Source organism: Mobula birostris, chromosome 8, assembly GCF_030028105.1.
Source record: "Mobula birostris isolate sMobBir1 chromosome 8, sMobBir1.hap1, whole genome shotgun sequence".
NCBI classification, from domain to species: Eukaryota; Metazoa; Chordata; class Chondrichthyes; order Myliobatiformes; family Myliobatidae; genus Mobula; species Mobula birostris.
Genome location: NC_092377.1, coordinates 26,159,090 through 26,174,149, shown reverse-complemented (window position 1 = coordinate 26,174,149; position 15,060 = coordinate 26,159,090). Strand labels below are relative to the sequence as shown.

The window sequence follows — 15,060 nt, the reverse complement described above, 5'->3', positions numbered from 1 at the left end:
AATATACAGTACTTATGTTTTAGCATGTTGTTTAATCCATTCAATATGTATACTGTAATTTACTTATTTATTATTATTTTAAAATTAAATTTATTATTTTTTTTCTCTTCCATATTATGTATTGCATTGAACTGCTGTTGCTAAGTTAACAAATTTCATGTCACATGCCAGTGATAATAAACCTGATTCTGATTCTGATTCTGACATTGGGTTCCTGGGATATTTTGGAGCACTTGGTCCATTGCTCTTTGCCAAATTGCTGGAGCTGATGCCACACCAAAGATGAGACGATTATCCTGGCACAGTCCCTTGTGAGTGTTGATTGTGAGGAACTCCATTTGCAGATAGGCTTGTGACAAGTCAATCTTTGAAAACCTCTCCCCGCCTGCCAAAGATGCAAAAGTATCTTATATTCGTGGCAGGGAATACTGCACAGTACTCATCACTGGGTGGATGCTCAGCTTGAAATCCCTACACATACAAACAGCTCTGGCATTTGCTTTCTTGATCATCAGGACAATGGCCCAATTGCTCCATTCAACCTTGGAGAGAATTCTAGATGTTCCCCATGCTCTGCAGTTCAGCAGACACTTTAGGACATAGTGTGTAAGGCACTGGACACACTTTATGGAATCTTGGTATTGCTGTTTCATCCAGTTCCATTCTGGCCTTCATGCCTTTGAGTTTAGCAATACCCTTCTCAAACACCTTCTAATTAGCATTAAGCAGCTGTGATCGTCTCTGGTTAGTGCTGCCATTGCCTGTTGATGTTACACTGAGAGCTTTGATAGAGTACCAGTCTAGTGGCATTTTTCTCAACCATTCATATCTGAAAACTGCTGGCGCTCTACTTTGCTTGCGTTGTAATACAGTTCAACCCCCTCAATACAGAACTCCCAGTCTTCATTATCACTGTCAAATTCGTGACCTTTCCTGATTGAAGCCATCACCACATTATTATAACTTCAATTTCAGCGCATCTTTCACAGTACTCATGTGTTTGTCGGCGTGTGTGAAGGCCATCTCATGCTGTTTAACTCTCGCTGTTTGATCCTGTAACTGTCGGTGCAGTTTGTGACATTTCCTGACAGTCATGTTTGTACTCATCGCCAGTTTGTTGTGACTGGGCACAACTACATATCAATTAAATAACAGCATGCACATGGGAAATAGCTTTAACTGGTGTATTCACATTGCGGAGAGAGGGAGAGAGGGAGAGAGAGAGAGAGAGAGAACAATGTGCATGTGCAGACAACAGATCAATACGTAGTGCTAATGGATGGGGGTCATTGCTCTGAAAGAGATAGATCCATACATTACAATTACCCCTTGTGTATCCTTTAAAATATTCCCCTCTCATCCTAAACCTGTGCCCTCTAGTTTAGGAGTCACTTGTAGGTACTCATTTATTGAGTACCAAAAAAGACTGAACACTAAGTACACTAAAAGTCCTTTACATAATTACATCGTCACATCAGACCAGCCCCTTAAAATGAAACCGCAGCTCAATGTCAGTGTATTACCCCACACTAAAGTCTGTTGCAGGGCTTGGATCCTGTGTTCCACAGGTGGAGGAACAGCAGGTACCTCTGGCTCATCCAGAGGTGTGTTGACCCGCTCATGGTGATACCAGGGGTGCAGTAGTGGAATCCTCCAAAACTTGGTGGGCTGGTTTAAGGCGATCTACTGAAATATGTTCAGGTTTACTCCTCTTATCTAAAGTTCTTTCCTCCCTGTTCCAAAATCTGGAACGGTCTATCATAAGAGGGCCTAAGAGGACGTTGGTGTGCATCTTGGCAGACGAAACAAACAAGATGGAATGCAGGTCAACAGGAACCCAAGAGTGCTGTACACCACAATGGGAGGTAGGAACAGGTGAATAGGAATTGAATTTACCGAGGAGGGTGGAACTCTGTTGAGATGGCAACCGGGTGGTCATAGCATCAGGAATGAAACCACCTGGCACTCGTAACAGCTGCTTATATACCAACTCAGCCACGGATGACTGCAGGTCATCTTTTGGAGCTGTTCTGAGGCCCAGCAGGACCTACAGGAGACGATCATGCTATCACTCATTGGTCAGGGAAGCCCTCAGAGCTGCATAATGCTGAGGTTCTGTGCCATCCCAGCCCAGAGGTCTGAAATGAATTGGGGACCACTGTCAGAAGAAATATCAGATGGCGTGCCGATGCGTGCCACCCAGGTGCTGATGTTTTAGGAGCCGTTTTAGCAAGCTCCCTAAAGTCCTTCACAGGTGAAATAGTGAGGGCTATGTGAAATTGATTGGGCATTTACTGCATGAAAGTTCTTTAGAAATGAAACAGGGATGGTGATTTCCCAGGAAAGACAGTATGTGGTCCATTAGCTCCAAAGGTCTAGCATCGCCGAGGCCGAGCAAAGAGGGCATCTGTTTGGCACACTCAATCTCCGATAGTCCAAAAGTCTGTCAAAGGAGGATTTTCAGTGATTGGTATTTATCGTGTTCAGGCAATTATTCTAGTAGGCTCACTACTCTCGCAGAATGGTGTTACTGAGCGACGCTACCACATAGAAATATTTGGTGTTGTCGGCGGAGATTTCTTGAAACATGAATTGGGCCTCAACTTGTGCAAACCAATTAATGGCATTTTGCTCCCAAAATTCTGGCAGTTTCATTGCGACTGTGTTGGCTGACATTTTCAATAACTCTGGAATCGTCCTAGAGCATTGGGGTCATCAGTGCAGGTTTTCACAAATAAAACGACGGAACCGTTTTTGTTCAGGAAAAAAACCGTAGCAACTCATTTATTTAACACCAAAATAAAACTGAACACTAAGTGTGCTAGAAGTCCTTTACATAATTACATCATCACGTCAGAGTAAAGTGAAACCCCACTCAGTGTCGGTGGTTGTGAATTATGTACGTTTCCACCAATTATGTTACCTTATAACATACTCTGGGAAACAACTGTGACCATCTCTTGTATGATTTCATAAATCTTTTTTGAAGTCTCCATCACCCTCCTTTACTCCAGGGAAAATAGTTGTAGCCTATTCAGTCATTCTTTGTAACTCAAACCTTCCAGTTTGACAACATTCTATGAATCTTTTCTGTGACTCCTATTACTCAATCACATAGTTCCTATTGTATAGTGCCAAGAACTGCACAATTCTCCAAGTGCAGTATCACCATTGTCTGTGCCACGACATCCCAGTTCATCTGCGTTCTCTCAATGGTGAGCTTTTGCAGCACACAGCAGGATTGTGGCACCTGCTCTATTGTGCTTTTCATGGTTCCTGCAGAGCAGCCTGGAGAGCTACAGCATCTGTTCTACCAGAATCAGAATTAATATCACTGGGATTGGTGTGTGAAATTTGCGAACTTTATGGCAGCACTACAATGAAATACATGATAAATAAATATAGAGGAAAAAAACTGAATTACAGTAAGTACATATGTGCCTATCAAATGATTAAGTTAAAAAAGTAGTTCAAAAAATCAGAAAGAAAAAATGTAGTGAGATAGTGTTCATGGGTTCAATGTCCGTTCAGAAATCGGATGGCAGAGGGGAAGAAGCTGTTCCTGAATTGCTGTGTGTGTGTGCCTTTGGGCTTTTGTACCTCCTTCCCAATGGTAACAATGATGGTCAACTTTGCAAAAGAGCTCAGTTCTCAGTGTTTGCAATCACCCTCCCCTTCACTTTATCTCTCCATTGAAAATAAATAAATCGCAAAAATAGAATACACCATGAAATAAAAATTACACTCTAAATGTATAATTAAATTATTCAATATTGCAAACAAAAACAATTATTTGCATGAACAATTACCTTTTTACTGCATGTTTTTCAATTTGCATGGGTTATTCATTCGCCTCAGCAATGCATCATGTTTTCAGAGATTAGGTCTTGCATGGGACCTGCTTCCAGTGCATTTACACAGTCAGATAACTCCAGATATTGAGGGATAATAATCCTTTCCTTTCTGATACAGGACTAAGATGGTGCTTAGCAGTTGCAAAGTAATGTGTGTGTGATGTGTATTATAGGAACAATTGTAATTCTAGCAAAGTTACATGCTCTGTAAACTGTGACTACTTTATTCCTGTATCTAATGAGATGGCTGCTGTGTGCATGCTCATGTTCTTCCGTGGCTGTACCCTATCCACTTCAGTATTTGAGGTGTTGTGTGTTCAAAGATGCTCCTCTGCAAACCACTGTTGTAACGCATGGTTATTTGAGTTACTCTTGCCTTCCTGTCGGCACGAACCAGTCTCTTCTGACTTCTCTCATTAGCAAGTCATTTTCATCCACAGTACTGCAGCTCTCAGGATGTTTTTTTCTTTGCTTTTGCACCACTCTCTGTAAACTATAGCAACACTTGTGTGTGAAATTCCCAGGAGATCAGCAGTTTCTGAGATACTTAAGCCATTCCGCCAAGTACCAGCAATCATTCTAAAGTCAAGGACTCTTAGAAACACATTTCTTCCCCATTCTGGTGTTTAGCCTGAACAACAAATGAACTACTTGTCTAGGTCTGAATACTTTTAGAAACATAGAAAACCTACAGCACAATACAGAGTAAGTGTCCCAGAACAGATCCCTGAGGCACTGCACTGGTGACCAATCTCCATGCAGAATATGACCCGTCTACAACCACTCTTTGCCTTCTGTGGGCAAGCCAGTTCTGGAACCACAAAGCAATGTTCCCTTGGATCCCATGCCTCCTTACTTTCTCAATAAGCCTTGCATGGGGTACCTTATCAAATGCCTTGCTGAAATCCATATACACTACATCTACTGCTCTTCCTTCATCAATATGTTTAGTCACATCCTCAAAAAATTCAATCAGGCTGGCAAGGCACCACCTGCCCTTGACAAAGCCATGCTGACTATTCCTAATCATATTATACCTCTTCAAATGTTCATAAATCCTGCCTCTCAAGATCTTCTCCATCAACTTACCAACCACTGAGGTAAGACTCACTGGTCAATAATTTCCTGGGCTATCTCTATTCCCTTTCTTGCATAAAGGAACAACATCCACAACACTCCAATCCTCCGGAACCTCTCCCATCCCCATTGATGATGCAAAGATCATCGCCAGAGGCTCAGCAATCTCCTCCCTCGTCTCCCACAGTAGCCTGGGGTACATCTCATATGGTTCCGGTGGCCTATCCAACTTGATGTTTTCCAAAAGCTCCAGCACATCCTCTTTCTTAATATCTACATGCTCAGGCTTTTCGGTCTGCTGCAAATCATCACTACAATCACCAAGATCCTTTTCCATAGTGAATATTGAAGTAAAATATTCATGAAGTACCTCTGCTATCTCCTCCAGTTCCATACATATTTTTCCACTGTCACCACTTGATAGGTCCTATTCTTTCACGTCTTATCCTCTTGTTCTTCACATACTTGTAGAATGCCTTGGGGTTTTCCTTAATCCTGCCTGCCAAGGCCTTCTCATGGCCCCTTCTGGCCCTCCTAATTTCCTTCTTAAGCTCCTTCCTATTAGCCTTATAATCTTCTAGATCTCTAATATTACTGGGCTTTCTGAACCTCTTGTAAGCTTTTCTTTTCTTCTTGACTAGATTTATTACAGCCCTTGTACACCACGGTTCCTGTACCTGACCATAACTTCCCTGTCTCATTGGAACGTACCTATGCAAAACTCCAAATATCCCCTGAACATTTGCCACATTTCTTCTGTACTTTTTCCTGAGAATATCTGTTTCCAATTTAAACTTCCTATTTCCTGCCTAACATCCTCATAATTCCCCTTACTCCAATTAAACGCTTTTCTAACTTGTCTGTTCCTATCTCTCTCCAATGCTATTATAAAGGAGATAGAATTATAATCACTATCTCCAAAATGCTCTCCCACTGAGAGGTCTGACACCTGACCAGGTTCATTTTCCAATACCAAATCAAGTATAGCCTCTCCTTTTGTAGGCTTATCTACATATTGTGTCGAGAAACCTTCCTGAACACACCTAACGAACTCCACCCCTTCTAAACCCCTTGCTCTAGGGAGATGCCAATCAATATTTGGGAAATTAAAATCTCCCATCACGACAACTCTGTTATTATTACACATTTCCAGGATCTGTTTTCCTATCTGCTCCTTGATATCCCTGTTACTATTGGGCGGCCTATAAAAAACACCCAGTAAAGTTATTGACCCCTTCCTGTTCCTAACCTCCACCCACAGAGACTCCGTAGACAATCCCTCCATGCCGTCCACCTTTTCTGCAGCCATGATGCTATCTCTGTTCAACAATGCCATGCCCCACCTCTTTTGCCTCCCTCCCTGTCCTTTCTGAAACATCTAAAACCCAGCACTTGAAGTAACCATTCCTGTCCCTGAGCCATCCAAGTCTCTGTAATGGCCACCACATCATACCTCCAAGTATTGATCCACGCTCTAAGCTCATCCGCTTTGTTCACAACGCTCCTATGTGTTAAAATAGACGCATCTCAAATCTTCGGTCTGAGCGCGTCCCTTCTCTATCACCTGCCTATCCTCCCTCTTGCACTGTCTACAAGCTTTCTCTATTTGTGAGCCAACCTCCTCTTCTCCAGTCTCATCAGTTCGGTTCCCAACCCCCAACAATTCTAGTTTAAACTCTTCCCAGTCGCCTTAGCAAATCTCCCCGCCAGGATATTGGTCCCTCTGGTATTCAAGTGCAACCCGTTCTTTTTGTACACCTCCTTTTGTGTTTTGAGTTGCTACTATGTGAAGTAGAGAAGACAGATTTGGAGAATGGGTAAAGAAATAGTAGATGGAATACAGTGTTGGGAAGTATATGATCATGCACTTTGATAGATGAAAGGGTTGGCTATTAACTGAGGTGCAAAGGGACTTGAAAGTCCTTGTGCAGGATTCCCTGACCTATCAGGGATATACCAGGTTAATTAGCAGGTTGAGTCTGTGATGAAGAAGTCAAATGCAATGTTAGCATTCATTTCAAGAAGACTGGAATATAAAAGCAAGGACGTAATGTTGAGACTTTATAAAACACTGCTGAGGCCTCATTTGGAGTATTGTGAACAGTTTTCGGCTCCTTATCTTAGAAAAGATGTGCTGAAACTGGAGAAGGTTCAAAAGAAGCTCACAAAAATGATTCCAGGATTGAACAGTTTGTCATATGAAGAGTTTGATGGCTCTGGGTCTATATTCATAAGAATTCATAAGAATGAGGGGTAACCTCATTGAAACCTATTGAATGGTGGAAGGCCTTGTTAGAGAGGATATTTCCTATGGTGGGAGAGTCTAAGACCAGAGGACCCAGCCTGAGGAGGAATTTCTTTAGCCAGAGAGTGGAGGCCAAGTCTTTATGTATATTTTAAGGCAGAGGTTGATAGATTTTTGATAGGTCAGGACATGAAGGGATACAGGGAGAAGGCAGGAGATTGGGGCTGTGGGGAAAATTGGATCAGACATGATTAAATGGTGGAGCAGACTAGATGGGCCAAATGGCTTAATTCTGCTCTTATATCTTATGGTCTTATTCCACAGTCAACATCAATTAGCTCACATTTCTTCCCCATTCTGAGCTTTTGCCTGAACAATTGAACCTCTTGACCACGTCTGCATGCTTTTATACACTGAGTTGCTGCCACATGATTGGCTGATTAGATATTTGCCTTAATGAACAGACATATCTAATAAAGTGGCCACAGGGTGTAGAATGTAATGGGTGGGAACCTGAGAGCAAATCTAGCGTGAGATATTTAGTTGCAACACTTTGATCAGGTTGTCTTAAACCTGCATGTAGTGTCTGGCAAACCTATCATTGAAACATCACCAACAATTTGTCCTGGCCCAGTCATGTTGACACTGTTGCCAGGAAAACACAGTAATTCCTCAGGTTTCTCAGAAGGCTAAGAAAATTCCCCATGTTTCCAATAAGTCTTACCAATTTTTACAGATACATCTTACCTGGATGCACCACAGACTAATATGGAAAGACCACAAGGAACTGCAGGGAACTGTGAATACAGTCCAGTCCATTGCACAAACCAACCTGCCCTCTGTTCTTTCATCTACTCTTTATACTAACTTGAGTAAAAGGGGCAACGTAACCAAGGACCTCTCCCACCATGGCATACCCTTTCCATTCCTCTCTTGTTAGGCCAAAGAAACAAAAGCTTCAAAGTGCTCACCAACTGTCTCAGGGATAATTGCTATCTCAGAGTTATCAGTGTCTTTATCATACCTCTCATATGCTAGATATTAACTCTTAATTTTGCAATCTATATTGTCATGGCCTTCGTTCTTCATTTGTTTCTCCATGGTTGTAATGGTCCATTCTTTACTGTTTCATTTTTACATGTACTTATGTGTGGCATGATATGCCTAGAGCCACACAAACAGCCTATCCACAGCATCTCAATACATGTGATAATAGTAATGAGCCAATGCCAATCCCAGATGGTGGTATAGCTCAGGTGTCAAAATGATTGTACACAGTGCAAACAGCATGTGCATGATGCTGTAGATTGAGTGAGTACATTCAGGAGGAGGATTCACGGAGATCTCTATTCTCAACAATGCTAGAGCCAGCCAAATAAGCGTAAGAGTCAAAACTGAAACTTTTGCAATTTAGTTCAGACGTGCATCCTCCTCCTGAGAACAACTCATGGAACATTAAAGATGAATGCTGACATCCAGCAAAGATGCCCATTCTAATACTAAATCCTGTTCTCTGGATTTAACATCCTCAACAAACAGATCATTTGAAATGCCAGCATGACGACTTCACTGGTTAATGTATTCCAACTGTCAACATAGATTACACCTTTTAAGGATCATTCAATAATATTAAGAACTGGATGTAGACTAACAGGTATTAACTTGAAAGTCTCCGCCCATTAAAAGCCTCCCACATACTGAGCCTTTAATAAATACAAATCGTTGTTATCCTAGAGAAAGGGAAATAACATATAATCCCTCAAAAAGCCAATCTTCAGAAAAATCAACGAACTCACTGTGTTAGACAATAAGACCATAAGATATAGGAGCAGAATTAGGCCATTTGGCCCTTCGAGTCTGCTCTGCTATTTCATCATGACTGATCTAATTTGGCTCTCAGCCTCAATCTCTTGCTTCTCCTCATAACCCTTCATCCCTTGATTAATCAAGAACCTATCAACATTTGCCTTAAATATACTCAATGCCTTACCTTCCACAGCCACCTGTGGCAATGAATGCCACAGATTCACTACCCTCTAGCTAAAGAAACTTCTCCTCATCTCTGTTCTAAATGGACATCCCTCTATTCTGAGGCTGTGCCCTGTGGTCCTAGACTCCCCCACCACAGGAAACATCAATCTCCACATCCACTCTGTTGAGGCCTTTCAACATTCGAGATGTTTCAATGAGGACACCCATTATTCTTCTGTACTCCAATGAGTACAGGCCCAGAGCCACTAATCATTCCTTATGTGGCAATTCTTTCATTCTCGGAATCACTCTTATGAACCTCCTCTGAACGCTTTCCAATGTCAGCACATCCTTTCTTAGATAAAGGGCCCAAAGCTGCTCATTATACTTTGGGTGGGACCTTACCTATGCCTTATAAATCCTCAAACATTACATCCTTGCTTTTACATTCCAGTCTTCTTGAAATGAATACTAACATTGTATTTGCTTTCCTCACTACTGACTCAATCTGCAAATTAACCTTTAGAGAATCCTGCACAAGGACTCCCAAGTCTGTTTGCACGTTGGATTTTTGAATTTTCTCTCTACTTAGAAAGTAGTCTATGCCTTTATTTCTTCTACCATACAGTCACTGACACTATATTCCATCTGCTACTTCTTTGCCCATTCTCCTAATCTGTTGAAGTCCTTCTGCAGCCTTCCTGTTTCCATTGCACTATCTGCCCCTCAACCACTTTTTGCCTCCTACCAGTCAATGCTCTGTCCATCCTAGTATCTTTCCTGTAATGCTATAGGCACTTGTTAAGAAGCGTCATGTGGAGCACCTTGTCTAAAGCCTTCTAAAAATCCAAGTACACAACATCTATTGATTCTCCTTTGTATATTCTGCTTTTTACTTCTTCAAAGAACTCCAACAGATTTGCCAGGTAAGATTTTCCCTTGAGAAAACCATGCTGACTTTGGCCTATTTTATCATGTACCTCCAAGTACCCGGAGACCTCATTCTTAATAATTGAATCCAACATCTTCCCAACCACTGAGGTTAGACTGACAGGCCTATAATTTCCTTTCCTCTTCCCTTCCCTTCTTAAAGAGCAGAATGACATTTGCAATTTTCCAATCCCCTGGAACTATGCCAGAATCTATTGATTCGGAAAGATCAATACTAATACCTCCACAATCTCTTCAGCCCCCTCTTTCAAAATTCTGGGGTGTAGACCATCTGCTCCAGGTGATTTACCTGCCTTCAGACCTTTCAGTTTCCCCAAGTATCTTCATCCTAGTAATGACAACTTCACTCACTTCTGCACCCTGACACTCTCAAAATTCTAAACACAAAATAATCTGCAGATGCTGTGATCAAAGCAACACTTAAAGTACACTGGATGAACTCAGCAGGTCGGGCAGCATCAGTGGAAACGGTGAGTCGACGTTTCGGGCTGGAACCCTTTGTCAGGACTGAAGAATGAAGGAGGTGGAAGGATTTGAAGAATGCTTGTAGGTTCAGTTGAAAGACCAGTAATTTGAAAGACAAAGGGGTGGGGGAGGGGAAGCATTGACATCATAGGCAGGAAAACAATGGGTAGGAGAAGAAGGAGGCAGGACCATGAGGGAGCTGATAGGCAGCTGGGGGAGGGGGCAGAGTGAAATAGGGATAGAGGAAGGGAGGGGGAGGGAATTACTGGAAATTGGAGAATTCTATGTTCATACCAAGGGGCTGGAGATTACCTAGACGATATATGAGGTGTTGCTCCTCCAACCTGAGTTTAGCCTCATTATGGCAGTAGAGGAGGCCATGTATGGACATATCTGAATGGGGATGGGAAGCAGAGTTGAAGTGGGTGGCTACTGGGAGATCCTGTCTGTTGTGGTGGACGGAGTGGAGGTGTTCAGCGAAGCGGTCCCCCAATCTGCGTCGGGTTTCACCGATGTAGAGGAGGCCGCACCGGGAGCACTGGATGCAATAGATGACCCCAACAGACTCACAAGTGAAGTGTTGCCTCACCTGGAAGGACTGTTTGGGGCCCTGAATGGTGGCAAGAGAGGAGGTGTAGGGACAGGTGTAGCACATGCTTACAGGGATAAGTGCCGGGTGGGAGATCTGTGGGGATGGACATGCGGATTGGGTAACACTCACAACACGTTGGAGGAACTCAGCAGGTCGGGCAGCATCCGTGGAAACAATCAGTCCACGTTTCGGGCCGGAACTCTTCGTCAGGACTGTAGAGGGAAGGGGCAGAGGCCCTATAAAGAAGGTGGGGGGAGGGTGGGAAGGAGAAGGCTGGTAGGTTCCAGGTGAAAAACCAGTAAGGGGAAAGATAAAGGGGTGGGGGAGGGGAGGCAGGGAGGTGATAGGCAGGAAGGGTGAAGAAGGAATAGGGGAAAACACAATGGGTAGTAGAAGGAGGCGGAATCATGAGGGAGGTGATAGGCAGCTCCCACGGATCTGGGACCGCTTCGTCGAGCACCACCACTCCGTCAGGATCTCCCGGTAGCCACCCACTTCAACTCTGCTTCCCATTCCCATTCAGATATGTCCATACGTGGCCTCCTCTACTGCCATAATGAGGCTAAACTCAGGTTGGAGGAGCAACACCTCATATACTGTCTAGGTAGTCTCCAGCCCCTTGGTATGAACATAGAATTCTCCAACTTCTGGTAATTCCCTCCCCCTCCCTTCCTCTATCTCTATTTCACTCTGCCCCCTCCCCTAGCTGCCTACCACCTCCCTCTTGGTGCTGCCTCCTTTTTCTACTACCCATTGTTTTCCTGCCTATGACGTCGATGCTTCCCCTCCCCCACCCCTTTGTCTTTTAAAATACTGGTCTTTCAACTGAACCTACAAGCATTCTTCAAATCCTTCCACCTCCTTCATTCTTCAGTCCTGATGACGGGTTCCGGCCCGAAACGTCGACTCATCGTTTCCACTGATGCTGCCTGACCTGCTGAGTTCATCCAGCGTACTGCAAGTGTTACTCTCAAAATTCTGGTATATTGCTAGTGTTTTCTTCACTGTGGAAGACATGAGCAGTATTACAAACTCATTGAGGGCACTGGATACAGTGAAGACCAACAATGACCCAGCAATGGGGCTGTAGATACGCATTTCAAAACCACTTGTATCTACCCAAGCTTTTCCAATTCAGCCACAGTGCTGATATCCACCAAACCATGGTGTCAATGATTCATGTGTGTATTGGGAAGCAGGACGAATCCAATCTGGCCAATTACAACTACAGTATTGACAGGACTTGATATTGGCAGTGTTACTATGTAAAATTTAACCCAATAACTTGATCAACAATGGCCTTTGCAGGTTCCTCATGTTTTCTCAGCTCCCAAACTCATCAAAGCGTGATCCCAAACAAGGACAAAGCTGAAAATTCCAGCGATTAATTGAGAGAAATACTCTTGACTTCAAAGCAATGTTTGGCTAAGTGCGTGTCAGATGCTTTCATTATAAAGTCAGAGAGAGATGATCACTATTGGTTGCATAGTGTAACACTCCAAATAATGCAGCAGGCCATCCCTGTCAATCTAGTCTTATACATCTGAAGACTTAGATAGCATCTGCACTTAGAGACATAACAGAATGAAGTTACTGGTATCTGAAGCACTACATTAAAAACCTGTTTAAACCCAGCAAGTCAGGTAGCATCTGTTGAAGGAAGATGACAGTTGACATTTCACGTCATCTCGACCAGAAGTGGGTGGCACGGTAGTGTAGTGGTGAGCACAACGCTTTACAGTAGCAAGGATCTGGGTTTCATTCTGCTGTAGCCTGTAAGGAGCTTGTATATTCACCACGTGGACTTCCTCAGGGTGTTTCAGTTTCTTCCGACACTCCAAAGACGTACTGGTTTGTAGGTTAATCGGTCATTGTAAATTATCCCGTGATTAGGCTAGGGTAAAATCGGGTGGGGGGGGTGTTACTGCTGGCACAGCTCGTAGGGCTGGAAGGGTCTAATCCACGTTGTAGCTCAATAAATAAATAAATAATAAATGTGGACTGTCCATTTTCCTCCACAGTTGCTGCCTGAACTGTTGAGTAGCATCCGGACTTAGAGTGATAAGTGACAAACATGATTATGCCATACACATACTGGGCAGTAGTTAGTGTGCTTATTACAGAGAGAAGAATGATAGTAGAATGACCAGTAACAGTAGAATATAAGCGCACAATGTAAACTAAAAAATTCCTACAAGGCTACGGAGCCTCAGGTGCTGAGTGTGGAAGGTTGGCTGCGATCATATTAAAAGGAAAAATAAAACTGAGGGGCTGAATGGCCTACACATGCTCCCATTTTTCATGCTACACGTAGAAGTGCAAGAATAAATAGATTCATAGAGTAATAGATGACTACAGCACAGAAACAGTACAGGGGTTCCCAACCCTTTTTATGCTCTGAACCCCTACCATAAACTGAGGGGTCTGTGGACCCCAGTTTGGGAACCCTTGCCAAAGTACGAGTCCATGCCAGTCTGGTCTTCTGCCTAATCCCATCTATCTGCATTCAACCGTTGCGCTCCCTACCTCCCTCATCCACGTACCTATCCAAACTTCTCTTAAATTTTACAATGGAACTTGCTGTTACCACTTCTACCTGTAGCTCATTCTACACTCAGACCAACCTGTGACTGAAAAAGCCCCCCTCTCAGATTCCCCTTAAATATTTCACCTTTCACCATAAACCCATGACCTCTCAGTCATGTGTCTCTCAAACTAGAGAAAAAGCTTGTATGCATTCATCAAATCTATACTCCTGATAATTTTGTATACCTTTATATGATTTTTTTTCTTATTCTCCTGTGCTTTAGTGAATAAAGTCATAATCTACTCAACCTTTCTCTACATAACTCAGGTCCTCAAGTGCTGGCAACACCCTCTGCACTATTTCAGGCTTATTGGTATCATTCCTGTAGGTTATCGATATCTCCAGATATGATTAACATTCTTGTCAAAGAGCTACTTTAAGTGTTCCTTTAGGTTGTTGAAATAGATTTGAAGAGATGGAGATGTTCTGGGTGAGAGCTAGTTTCAAAATTAATTCATTGCTGACATGTACTTCGGGATATCTACTATCACTGATCCCTTGTAAACATAAAGGAATGTGAAGCATTCTTGAACATACATCTTCACATATTGATTTTTTTCTTTCAACTATGAAGAAGCACAGGAATGTTTATTTTTTCTTCCAGACTATTTTGCCAACTTCCTTCCTTGTTTTCAACAAGCCTGATCATTCACCTTCCTTGCTGACTCTACCCATCCATTACTGAATCTTGGAGCAACACACACAAAATTCTGCCGGGTCTCAGCAAGTCAGGCAACGTCTATAGAAGTTAATAAACAGTCGATGCTTCAGGGCGAGATCCTTCAAGAGAACTGAAAAGGAAGAGGGAAGATTCCAGTTTAGGAAGGTGTGGGGAAGGGAAAGAGGACAAACCTAGAAGGTGAATGATGAAGCCAGGTGGGTGGGGGTGGGGCGAGATAAAGTAGGAAGCTGAGAAGTGATAGGCGTAAAAGGTAAAGGGCTGGAGAAGAAGGAATCTGATAGAAGAGCAGTGTGGACCATGAGAGAAAGGGATGGAGAAGGAGCACCAGGTGGAGGTGATAACAGGTGAGGAGAAGAGAGAAATCTTACACCCACCTGCCTTCACTTATCAACTAGTTTATCCTCCTTCCCCTCCCCTACCTTCTTATTCTGCACCTTCCCTCTTGCCTTCCAATCCTGATGAAGGGTCTCGGCCCAAACTATTGACTCTGTTCATTTCCATAGATGCTGCCTGACCTGCTGTGTTCCTCCAGTATTTTGCATGTGCTACTCTGTAATTCCAGCTTCTGCAGAGTTTCTTGTGTTTACACCCCAAAGAATCTTTCTGCTATAAAATTACTGTTAACATTGTTTATAT

General features: G+C 43.0%; 1 protein-coding gene across 2 annotated transcripts in view; it reads right to left on the bottom strand.

Moving 5' to 3' along the window:
- LOC140202159 (muscarinic acetylcholine receptor M3-like) overlaps positions 1–15,060 on the bottom strand; it is a 151,951-nt gene that overhangs the window by 96,007 nt on the left and 40,884 nt on the right. The gene's annotated exons all lie outside the window — the stretch shown is intronic.